General features: G+C 40.0%; 1 long non-coding RNA gene across 1 annotated transcript; it reads left to right on the plus strand.

The window, feature by feature from the left end:
- The first annotated feature begins 203 nt into the window (after positions 1–203).
- On the plus strand, positions 204–5,145 carry LOC138956208 (uncharacterized). The gene is made up of 3 exons (XR_011452551.1): positions 204–1,077; positions 2,265–2,448; positions 4,748–5,145. It is a non-coding gene; the product is annotated as an uncharacterized lncRNA (long non-coding RNA).
- The last annotated feature ends 7,805 nt before the right edge of the window (positions 5,146–12,950 follow it).

Consider the following 12,950-nt stretch of genomic DNA (forward strand, 5'->3'; position numbering starts at 1 on the left):
TCAAACCTTAAAACACACTTCTTCACCCAGTATTTTGATTAATTTTATTTCAACATGGTGCATTTTTGAATCAGGTGTTTGAATGTTTGAATGTTTTGCCTGTGTTACTTACTTACTTACTGCCTTTCACGCCTGGTGGCGTGTAGGGCAGCGACAAAGGACTTGCCTGTGTTAGTATGCTTGCAAATTGTATTGATGTAGTGTTTGAGTTTCGTTGTTCACTTGTGTGCTGAATGCTGCTGCACATGCTTTTGCTTTGCTTTGTATGTATTATGTATGTTTGTCATTGTAAAGCGCTTTGAGAATGTAAAGCGCTCTATAAATCTCCCATATTATTATTATTATTAAGTAAGAAGCTAATTTCATCTTAATGTTTTTGTTATACTGGATTTCACTGTCATTGCGACATGTATAACATGAAGTAATTATATCCATAGCACTAGCAGTGAAACAATTTGTTCTTGTGTATGGCACATGTAGTTTCCATAGTAACCCTTTATGTGCTAAGAAAGTGTATAACCTGTGTGTTTTAGGAATGCCCCTGAGCCGAGACCCAGCCCCGACCTGGAAGACAAGTACATTGTCTTCCAGGCAAACTTGATGCAGCTGTTTGAGAGTTGTCCTCGATGCTCTCACCCTGCGAAGGCCTTCATATCGAAGACAGTTGGATCTTGCATCCACGTCCGACAAGACTGCTCCAAGTGCTGTTTCTTCAGAGAGTGGACCAGCCAACCGTACATAAAGCAGATGCCCTGCGGGAACCTGCTCCTGTCATCAGCTGTTGTGCTCTCTGGCTGCAGCCCGAAAAAAATTCTCCGGCTGTTTTACCTGCTCAATGTGCGTTACATTTTGGAGAGCACGTTCTTCTGGCATCAGCGGCACTTCATTTTTTCTACAGTGGAAAGAAAATGGAAACGGGAGCAGTCAGAGCTCATTTTGCAGCTTCAGGACGAGGGAAGAAGTCTAGAGCTGATTGGTGATGGGCGGTCAGATAGCCCAGGACACTGTGCCAAATATGGCACATACACTCTCATCGAACAGGGACTGGGGAAAGTCCTGGATATACAGATTGTGCAGGTAAGAAAGATATTTAGGCGGTTCAGTGTCTCATACTCATTCATAGACGCATCAAGGTAACTAATTACAATCAAAGTTTTGTAGAGAGGCATTTTTCTTCTTCAAAAATATTGACAACAGTAAATGAGTAATGCATACCCAGTTCAAATCTTTTTTTTAATCTGAATTTGACTCCTAGTTATTAACCCCCACCCCACCCCAATCTCCCCCCTGACTCACCCGAGTAATTGGTGAGTGGGATTCCTTTGTGTCCGTCTTTTAGACCGAGTTGGATTTTCAGCGACTGATTTTGACAATTGACATTTGAACTTGTCATGTACATGCCCGTTGAAACTATGTGCACGCTTAACTGGAAGTAGAACAACTCTAGATATAAACTGTGACGAATGCGATATTAAATAAAAAAGGGCAGGGAATCAAAATTCCTGATAACACGACGGTGCACAACCGATGTGCAGTGAAACCCGTTCATATTTGTTTGCAAACTGTCATAAACTTTGGCAATAACATTATTAAACGAATAAAATGAGTGCCGGCTGCCGTAGCCGAAACAGTCGGCGGTCGTAACAGAAAAGTGGGGCGGCCGTATCAGTGCATCGCTGGCGGTCGTAACTGCTAGCACGGCGACGCGTACCAAAAAAATACACATGCTCTTTTCCTCAGCCGATGACACAAACACACTTGAATATTGGGACACTGCTATTGATGCATTTCAGTTATGATACATCACATTACCTGATCAAATGACCGTTGTTGCTTCAAGCCTCTTGTAATCTCCACCATTTAAAAAGAAATCCCCAAATCAAACAATTTCAACAAATACGACTGTCACAAATCTAAAACAGAAGCCTCAAAAATTAAATCGATAACATGTTAATCCTCATGCATTCATAAATCCGCTGAGAACAAATAAACTTTGCTGGCTTCGATAATTACGCCACAATAATTATTAGTTTGGAAGTTACACACCTTTCGGGCTCGAAACCTTGTTGACTATGGGACTGCAGAATGCTATCGTAACAAACGGCAATTTTTTCTGTCGTAACACTTCCCCGGCGTGTGGCTGGGACTGGGAGACCTGTAACTTTAATTGTAAATAGTACAGACATGGGTAAACTGTCAGATAATTTTGAATAAAATTAACACTGTGATCAGCATATTTTAATGCAATTTTCTGTTCTTCACAGGAGATGTCATCCAGTGGCCACCAAGATGTGACCTGGCTCGATTAGCTGGGAAATGGGCAGCCAGAGCTGGTTTCCCGGCGTAGTTGGAGCGATTGGTGGGACCTACATAAAGATACCAGGAACCAGGGTTGAGAACAGCGACGCGTACATCTGCCGCAAAGGTTTCCCAGCGATGCATCTCCAGGTAACAGATTTGATCACTTTCTGTTTCAGATAGGTGGATTGTTAATGTTGGCAGAACTGAAAGGTTGGAGGACCTGACCATTATGGTGCCTGTGTATTTATTCCCTATTGAAATACTGGAGTAACACTAGCAGTGTCATTTCATAAATTTTGGAATCTACTGTAATTTTAAGTCACTATTTGAATCTTTGAATTTAAAGACAAGTATTTAAAGGCAAAGTGCGCCTCCCGTAAACCATCACGCTCACCAAAGGGAACATCCTAGGTGCCCTACGTAAAGAGGCTGAGCGAGTAATTTTCAAAGATTTAATGTTGCGGATTGTCTTCAAGACAATCGGACCGAGGTGCGTTTTGGCGCTAGACTGAACTTTTCAAATCTAAATAATAAATTGACAGCGTGTTACACAAACATTCTTAAATCATAAAATAAATATTTTTTCATCAAGACAAGATCATTAAAACTCGAAGTATTTAAAGTTAAAATAAGGAACGCCTGGAAGCAGGTTCACGTAAGGTGTGCCAGTTCCTGTGAATAGTCAAAAGTCATCACGAGGGTTCTTGTGAACCACAGCCGTTTGTTTCGTGCATAGTCAGAGGTACATAATAACGTGCTATTGCAGACAAGCTCACAGCGAGTCGCATTCAAATTCCTGACGACTGTGGAATAACAGTGGGAAAGTGGAATAACAGAGTTCACGATGTCGATGGCTCCGGGGTAAGATAAACCATGCAAAACATTTTTGTGTGAAAATTGCTCGCTTTTTACGGTTAGCACCTATGTTCTCAAGGGGTGAGTGTTTCAATGAAAGGGTGTTTGTACTGTGTGTAAAAGCCTGACAGTATCTGTGATGGTTTACGTGAGAAATATTAAATGTTTAAACCGATATTGGGAGTTCAGACAAGTATGAATTATGATGGTGTGTGGATTTATTCCAAGAAAACCATCATGACAATGTACCTACACATCGTTTCTCTGACTTTTCTTTTCCTGTTGTTAGATACATGTCATATACCGCTTTTAGTGAAAGTTGAGGCAGCACTTTCTGATCAAATTTATTAAAAATTTGTTCAAGCATTTCTTGACTAAGCATGGATAATCACACCGGGGACTGTGTTCCGCCTTATTTCAGCCGGGCTCGTTGTTACTTCGTTTTGAGCTGGGCTTGGTGTCACGCAAACGTAAGTGTCTGCACTAAAGTACAAACTATGTCTTCTAAAAAAAAACTCATTTCCAGGAACGGATGTTTTTAGCACTAACCTAAGTAATTTGTCTCTCTATTGGTGTTATTTTTATCTGACAAGGTTTATTATGTGACCCCCATCGGCTTGAAATACATGCGGGTTGTCGCTTTTTGGGCAAAAAAGCTGATCAAACTGAAGAAATGATAAGCAATGGTATCATGTTATGGTTTTTCTGTATCATAAGTTTGTTCTATAGTTTCTTGCTGTTATGCTGATGCATTTTCCCGAACCTGCGTTGAGGCACGAGAAGTAAAACCAAAACCCATGTCAGGCGAGTTTTGTTCCGCGCTGGACACCCAGAACAAAAGCAAGCCCAGTGCAAAAATGCAGGAGGCCCAGCGCGGAACAAAACGTACACCACTTGCTTGTTTTGATTCCTTCTTATGACATAGTGAGGATGCATTGAAGCACGCAATTGATACAGATGATTATAGCTTTACCCAAAATAGTAAAAATAGAGGAATATTTGTTGTTCAAATCCATGTTTGAGAGAAATGTACGTTGAACCTTCATTTTTCACTAAAAAAAACGCATGCATGCCTTCCATTCGGCTATTGTCAATTAACCAGGTAAGCAAAAGACGTTTTTAGCTGTCTACAAAGAAAACAATTATTCTTCTTTCTACTGACATTCATCAATTTTAGCTTAAATCAGTGTGAAAGTCATAGTTTGTGTTTTTATGAAGACACTTTCGTTTGCGTGACACTGAGCCTGGCTGAAAACGGAGTAACAACGAGCCCGGCTGAAATAAGGCGGAACACAGTCCCCGGTGTGATAATGGGGATGTTTACCAGCTTCAAAGACATGATTTTTTTTTATTATTCGTTATCATTTCATATGCATGTCATGGTTACGCTGAAAATGCACTCAATGATAAATGAATTATATGGGACAGTAGGCACCTCATTCGCATGTTCTGCAGAGAGGAGCTGTGGTCAGCTCAGTCTTATGGTTTAGGCTAGCGAAGCATTAGGATATACATGTAGCCTCTGTTGTGGTTGGTTTTTAGTTTCAGGCTGATAGATTATTTTTATATTGATTTACGCGACTTGTTTCAGGTTGTATGCGACAAAGACCTCCTCTTTCTGGATGTGTTTACGGGTTACACTGGGTCCGTGCATGACAGCCGAGTTTTCCCCAACTCAGATCTCCATGGAGTGTTGGAGTCTGACGCAAGTAAGCTGCCTCCAGAGTACCATATGATCTGGGACTCGGCCTACCCTCAGTCTCCGCAAGTACCTGCTGGTTCCATTCCGCGACAACGGCCATCTGACCCCTGTGGAAACTGCCTACAACAGAGCCCAGGCAAGGACAAGAGTTGACGTGGAGCGGGCTATTGGTTTGTTGAAAGGAAAATTCCGCAGACTGAAGGATCTCAAGATGACGAACATCCGTGAAGTTCCAATGTTAATTTTTTCAGCATGTGTCCTACATAACTTTATCATAGAAAATGGCGTGGACGACATTGACTTGTCGGAGAGTGAAGATGAAGACGAGGACGGAGGTCAATGTGGTGATCACTGCATGTCTGCAACACAAAAAAGACTGGAAATTGCCAATGTTCTTTCTTGAGAACTGTTCTATGTGTTTCAAGGATGTGTCGTATACCGTATATCAATTGATTGTAGATAACAAGTACTGCCAGTGTGTATTTAGTTGCATGTTCTTATGTGTTTCGTAATTTTCCATTTAAATTTTAATGTGTAGAATTAACTGGGTAAAGGTTGGGTTCCTGGTGAGATCTTTCTGGCTCACAAGAAACATACTGCCAAATGTTCAAATATGAAACTAAGTTATTATTTCTTTTTTCAGTTCAATGACATTTTTGTTATAAGATGACCAGACGTACCAAATAACCAAAAATGCTAATTAAAAAATATGAGTTTACAAAAAGGGGGAGACAACCTAAGCGAGAAATGTGAGGCACACTAACAGCTGAGCACAAAACCAAAACTAGAAGATGATATTTGTAAAATAACTGTGACCCTAAAACGATAGTACAATAATAAGCAACAAAGTTTAGAACATAATACCTGAAAAAACCCACAACACAACGTAGTAAATAAAACTACAGTGATTGATAGTTAGTATAGCAAAACAATAAAATTATGGTTATCTTACACACAAACTTAAGTAATTGACGATGTTGAGAGGAAATTGATAGAAATTCCTCTGAATTAAACGCCATTAATTCCAAATGTTCTAGTTTAAAATTGGTTATAAAGCACTGATTGGTTAATTTAGATCAATGTCAATGATGACCAGCAAAGTCACTATCTTCCTAGTTCAATATGATAAGCATCACTGTCTGAAGCATACTGAATTTTGACCAGGATTGTGCCACTCATAAAATACACAAGCATATGTTTGCCACTCAATGGTTATACAGTGAGACTTGTCTCCACATATTGTTGTTAATCAATGAGCTATGTGTAGCTCCAACATAAACAACCAGAAGATTTACCTTCATTGTAAATGTTGTTCGTCCTTTGTTTTGGAAGATGACCGCAGGCTCATGGTATGCTTGGATCTCTAGTCTGTCCAGTAGATAACTGATAAGCTTGTCCGGGCCAGGATTCCCGTTCCGCATGCGAGTGTTCAGCTGTTGGGGTTGTGGCTGCCCTGGTTTTCTGGATTGTGCGCTTTTGCTCTGCAATGTGGATTATTCTGTTTTCCGCGGTCTGGGCACCAGTATAGCTTATGCTACGCCATTATTGGAACTGAATATCAAGGTTTTTCAGAGAGATTTTTAGTGTGTCCTTACAGATATATCTTTGCTTCGTCAAAAGAAACAACCTGCAGCGTACGGCAGCTGAAAATTAAAGGTACATATAGTTAAAACAATCATTCAACTGTATTTATTTGACCTTACACAGACTGTGGGAAGAGGCCAACCGTCTTGAACAAAAAAATTGTCCGCAGGAAGCGACTCCAAGAACACAGACGACTCGAAGCTGAGTGACATACCTTGTAGTCTTTCTATGAAAGTAGTGGTCCAGTGAACGATACCTTCTGCCTGTGGTTTGACTTAGAGTTAGACTCTTTGAGGATGTTGATAATGACGCATGACACTGACAGACTACAGAGAGTGAGTGACACATTGCGGCAAACGAGTACACACAGCAAACTCTAAATAAAAGAATGAAACATGAAAACTTACCTCTGGTTAGACTGGTTAGTATGCAAAGGTTCGCTCTTCCCTACTCTCTCGCAGTAGCTAACTTTGTTGGAGAGTCATTCCAATGAACTGATAACGTTCGCAGTCGGCCACTTTGCAGATGTAACGAAAAACCGAAACGCTGTAAAAAGCAAACCCCGCTTGACGTCCAAAATATTGGGGGGGGGGACATTTTTGGCATTAAACACTGTTTATGCCTCACAAGTATTGCTCCTCTATTTAATGGAGTTTATTTTATAGGAATGTTTTTAAACCTAATCTCATTGTGTTCGTTTTGAATCAAAAGTCTCGCCCCAAATTCCGACAATAAGTCAATATGTCCGCCGCATATCGATATGGTTGTTACAAGGTTGCTTCGGTTACAATACGATGAATAATGTCGAGGAATTTGTGGCAAGTGGATTCAAACTTACCAAGATACTATTTTTAACTTCCCATTCTGGAATAGTTGTTGGCATTTGTAATCATTGTCTCGTGTATGAAATCTCGTCTATTTACAGTGGAACCCCTTTTAGACCCCCCTCCCCCTCCAGCCCCCTTCCTATTACAGACACCCCCCCTCCCCCCTTTCCTAATCCCATTTCAGCCCTTGCTTTGTTCAGATTTCCTTGTCGACAATGTCTGAACATGTATATGCCCTGAGAAATTCTATGATCTTATTTTCCAAAATAAAGTCTAAAGAGGGTGTTCCACTGTAGCAGACACAGGCAATGTGTTGTCATATGAAAGGCAATTGTGGTTTTCAAAACAAAAGTACAGGTTACTCACATTTTTGGTGTCGGGTAAACACAAAACCATCAAATCATACTCATAGTGGCAGAGTGGTGATACATGTATATATATGTATGATATTTGAAGGAAAATGGATGACAAAATAAACAACAACCTCTCTCACCACAACATCAAATTTATTTTCTTTGGCAGTTCTAAGAAAGTATTTTTGTGAATTAAGGTCCCAAGCACATAAATGCAGAACCTCAGGTTGGCCTCTTTTAAAACACTCATCCCAATCCACCACAATGAACAAAAAAATATCAACAACAACATACAGCAACAACAAAGAGAATGTCGCATGCTGCTTTTATCATATAAAATGTTATCTTGGTTTACTAAACCTAACTGTTGTTACAAAGCTTAAAGGTACTGAACTTGTCAAATTCAGGTGCACGGAGCCCCTGGGGCTCTTAGTCATACCTCAGGCAGCTGTCCGTTAGAAGAACTACCAAGTTTCATTGACTTGCACCCAAAGAGTCAAGAACTGCGATTTTGTTTGCGAATTAATTTCGTACTCGGACCCGGCTGGTCTTGACCTATTTTTTGATCTAAATTTAGATCAGGTAGATCACCACATCATGCACTAAAAGACACGTCACTAGCAAACTATGTCAGACATCATCATGAGTTTGTGTAAAACAAAATGGAGGCCGGAATCACTCAGTTGAATCGAACTCCGACCAAACACCATGTAATAATTAGGTTAATTTATGCACTCGCGTGAACAAGAAACTGTCGAGCATCACAGATGTCGTCGAAAAGTAGTTTTGGGTTTGTTTTACCACCATAGGAGGATTTTTGAACTGTAAATGCACTCAGCTGCAACAAAAATGCAAAACGAAGGCTGTGAGCTGCACTGTGCCTTTAGTAAAAAATCAAATATGTGTCAGGAAACAAAAAAATGACAAAAAATATTAGTTTGAATTCAAAGTCTAGCTTTTAAATTTTTTTTATTTATATATTTTTTTTGGAGGCCTTACAATATTTATTTGATGTAACACGCACTGAACATATAACAGGACAAAAATCATTAGATTTAACCATATTTTTCATTTGCAACGAGTGTCATAATGTTTACCTTTCTTCGTACCATAATTCAAAATGGACCCCCCGCGGGTTAGGGGGAGTCCCATATTGGTTGGGACTAGAAAGAATTTACCCGATGCTACCCAGCATGTCGTAAGAGGCGACTAACGGTTCTGTTTCTTCTCTTCTTTTGTCTTATTTCTGCCTTACCAGTCCTTTCTCCCGCAGTTATGAAATTAAAGGCCCCTCCTGTTTTTGGAACCGCAGGAGCTTTCTAGTTTGCTGTTAGGTAGATTTTTGGTTCCTCTTTCCTGTCATGCTCTCTTTTTCTTCATGAATTCTTTTCTTTTTTCTGCCTTCTTGCTCATTCACCTGTATTTTTTCCAAAAATCTCTTCTCTTGCCGCTTGTCTCGCGATTCATGTATAGTTTAATCTGTTAGTGTTCTGATGTAAGTCCAGCAGTAGATAGGTTAAGCCTATTTTAACATACTGGAAACTGGTAATCTTCCAGTAGGTATTAATTTAGTTTTACTAAAGCCTGCTGGGACACAAGTAATGGGTTAGTGCATTTGTAAACAGGAATCGCTTGACAAGTGGCCCCCTTCATCCCCCCCTTCCTCGTCCTGATATGGCTCTGCGTAGTCGGCTGGACGTTAAACAACAAATAAACAAACAAACCTATATTTCCTTCCAAGAAAACTCTCCCTACTTTTCCCTGCAGTTTTCCAATTCTTTTCTTGTTGTCTTATTTCTACCTGACTGGATCCATCACCTTTATTTCACTTACCAAAAGTCTTCTTTTCCACATCCTTATTTCTCTGCACCCCGCATGTCGTATGAGGCGACTAACGGATTCTCTTTCTCCTTTTACCCTTGTTAAGTGGTTCTTGTATAGAGTGTGGTCAGTGTTTGTGAGGATTTTGGTCAGGCAGTATGTAAGAAATGTTTGGTCCTTTGTACTGGAAACTTGCATTCTCCCAGTAAGGTCATATATAGTACTACGTTGCAAGCCCCTGGAGCAATTTTTTGATTGGTGCTTTTGTGAACAAGAAACACTTAACAAGTGGCTCTATCCCATCTCCCCCCTTTCCCCTATCCCATCTCCCCCCTTTCCCTCGTCGCCATATAACCTTCGTGGTTGAAAACGACGTTAAACACCAAATAAAGAAAGAAAGAAATTCAAAATGGGGCTAGGGTTACGTGTTGTAAACTTGTGCACAAATTTAACCATCGATTTTTATTCTTTTTTGATATCCTTCATTTTTATTTTTTTTATTTTTCATTTATTTTTTTTCTACAAATAATTTTATTTTATTTTATTTTTTTTTTGGCAGTGTGTACAATAATTAAATTTTTTATTTTTTTTTTTATATAGTGTACAAATTTTTTTTTTTTTTTTTTTTTTTTTTTTTTTTTTTTTTTTTGCAGTGTGTACAATGATTTAAAAAAAAAAAAAAATAATATCGTGTTAAACTGCGAAAAAAAGTGTGTGTGAACAGGGATTGTTACTGGTGTTAAATCCGGACATACACAAAACACAAAAAGTAACTAAAAGTGTGTTTTATCTTGACATTTTGCTAAATTGTAAAAATAAGGTCAAATTAAATTATTTATATGTATTTAACCTTATTTCAAGCCTCCATAGTTATTTTTGGGTGATTTTGAAGACATGTTTTATTTGGACGTCGAGGTAAAATTTAATGTCGAAGAAAAGCCCAAAATTTCACGCGGGAGTCGAGGTATCCCACCATAAACACATACACACACACACACATACACACACACACACACTCACGGCAGTCTCGTGTTGTGAAGTATTTACATGTCTTTGACGCCGGTATCTTTGTATGAAGAACTATTTACATGTATCTATTTGACACCGGTGTGTCCGTGTTTCAGACGCATGCAGACGTTCGAGAGCGACCTGTTCAACACGGTGGATTCCATTCTCACCATTCTCGGCCACAAGCCCAAAGTCACGCGAGACCAGTGAGATGCTGAAGAGTGCATGAAGAGAAAACTACTGATAGTGTGTGTGGTGACCCGCTGCGATGAACTTTTACTAATAACCTTCTTTATGATGGACAATGGCAAAGCGAGATCTTGTGAGACGATGATTGATGTGACAGTCTGTCGGTGTGCTGCACAAATTATTGCATCACCAAATTCATACTCACAACAGCAAGCAGTGTAGGGTGTTGAGTTTTGGTACGTGACTAAGTAGAGGGACGGTCTAATCCCATGACAAATCCCGTCCACATCTGAGACAGTGAGGCGGACAGTTTTCACAAGGCGGGGTGGGCCTTTAACGACAACCAAGATGTTCAGTTTATGTGTCAGATTGTGTTGATTTCTAATTCTGTCGGTGTTGACACATGGTCGTGTCATTAACCTGAGTTAAATAAGCTTACACGACAATGCATACAGATGATGTGGTCGTTTGATCCAAGTCGTTTGTTCTGTTCCCGAGCTCCTTATACATGGGCTCAGCGTTATTTTATATGTTGCACTTGTGTCAGTGCTGAGTGAGCTATCTTGCCAAGTTCTGTTTTATTTATCGCTGATTATAATGGCCTACATTGTATTTAGCTAGGTCATGTCTGATAAGCACAGCCTGTATTGTATTTAGCTAGATAATGTCTGATTAGTACAGCATGTAGTGTAATTAGCCAGGTCATGTCTGATAAGTACAGCCTGTATTGTGATTAGCTACGTCATGTCTGCCAAGTATAGCCTGTATTCTGATTAGCTAGGTCATGTCTGATAAGTATGGCAAGTATTGTAATTAGCTACGTCATGTCTGATAAGTAAAGCCTGTATTGTAATTAGCTAGGTCATGTCTAATAAGTATAGCATGTATTGTAATTAGCTAGGTCATGTCTGACAAGTATGGCAAGTATTTTAATTAGCTAGGTCATGCCTGATAAGTACAGCCTATATTGTGATTAGCTAGGTCATGTCTGCCAAGTATAGCCTGTATTGTGATTAGCTAGGTCATGTCTGATAAGTATGGTAAGTATTGTAATTAGATAGGTCATGACTGACAAGTATAGCATGTATTGTAATTAGCTAGGTCATGTCTGATAAGCACAGCCTGTATGGTAATTAGCTAGGTCATGTCTGATAAGTATTGCATGTATTGTAATTAGCTAGGTCATGTCTGACAAATACAGCCTGTATTGTAATTAGCTAGTGTCATGTCGGGGTAGATGATGCAAAGATATGTTGATAGTGTGTGTGTGTGTGTGTGTGTCATGTCGTGGTAGATGGTGCAATGATGTGTTGATAGTGTGTGGTGGGTGTCATGTCTTGGTAGATGGTGCAATGATGTGTTGATAGTATGTGGTGTGTGTCATGTCGTGGTAGATGGTACAATGATGTGTTGATAGTGTGTAGTGTGTGGTGTGTGTCATGTCGTGGTAGATGGTGCAATGATGTGTTGATAGTGTGTAGTGTGTGGTGTGTGTCATGTCGTGGTAGATGGTGCAATGATGTGTTGATAGTATGTGGTGTGTGTCATGTCGTGGTAGATGGTGCAATGATGTGTTGATAGTGTGTGGTGTGTGTCATGTCGTGGTAGATGGTGCAATGATGTGTTGATAGTGTGTAGTGTGTGGTGTGTGTCATGTCGTGGTAGATGGTGCAATGATGTGTTGATAGTATGTGGTGTGTGTCATGTCGTGGTAGATGGTGCAATGATGTGTTGATAGTGTGTGGTGTGTGTCATGTCGTGGTAGATGGTGCAATGATGTGTTGATAGTGTGTGGTGTGTGTCATGTCGTGGTAGATGGTACAATGATGTGTTGATAGTGGGTGGTGTGTGTCATGTCGTGGTAGATGGTACAATGATGTGTTGATAGTGTGTAGTGTGTGTCATGTCGTGGTAGATGGTGCAATGATGTATTGATAGTATGTGTTGTGTGTCATGTCGTGGTAGATGGTGCAATGATGTGTTGATAGTATGTAGTGGGTGTTGTGTGTCATGTCGTGGTAGATGGTGCAATGATGTGTTGATAGTATGTGTTGTGTGTCATGTCGTGGTAGATGGTGCAATGATGTGTTGATAGTGTGTAGTGGGTGTTGTGTGTCATGTCGTGGTAGATGGTGCAATGATGTGTTGATAGTATGTAGTATGTGTTGTGTGTCATGTCGTGGTAGATGGTGCAATGATGTGTTGATAGTGTGTAGTGTGTGTCATGTCGTGGTAGATGGTACAATGATGTGTTGATAGTGTGTGGTGTGTGTCATGTCGTGGTAGATGGTGCAATGATGTGTTGATAGT

The sequence above is a fragment of the Littorina saxatilis genome, unplaced genomic scaffold (genome assembly GCF_037325665.1).
Source record: "Littorina saxatilis isolate snail1 unplaced genomic scaffold, US_GU_Lsax_2.0 scaffold_767, whole genome shotgun sequence".
In the NCBI taxonomy this organism is placed as follows: Eukaryota; Metazoa; Mollusca; class Gastropoda; order Littorinimorpha; family Littorinidae; genus Littorina; species Littorina saxatilis.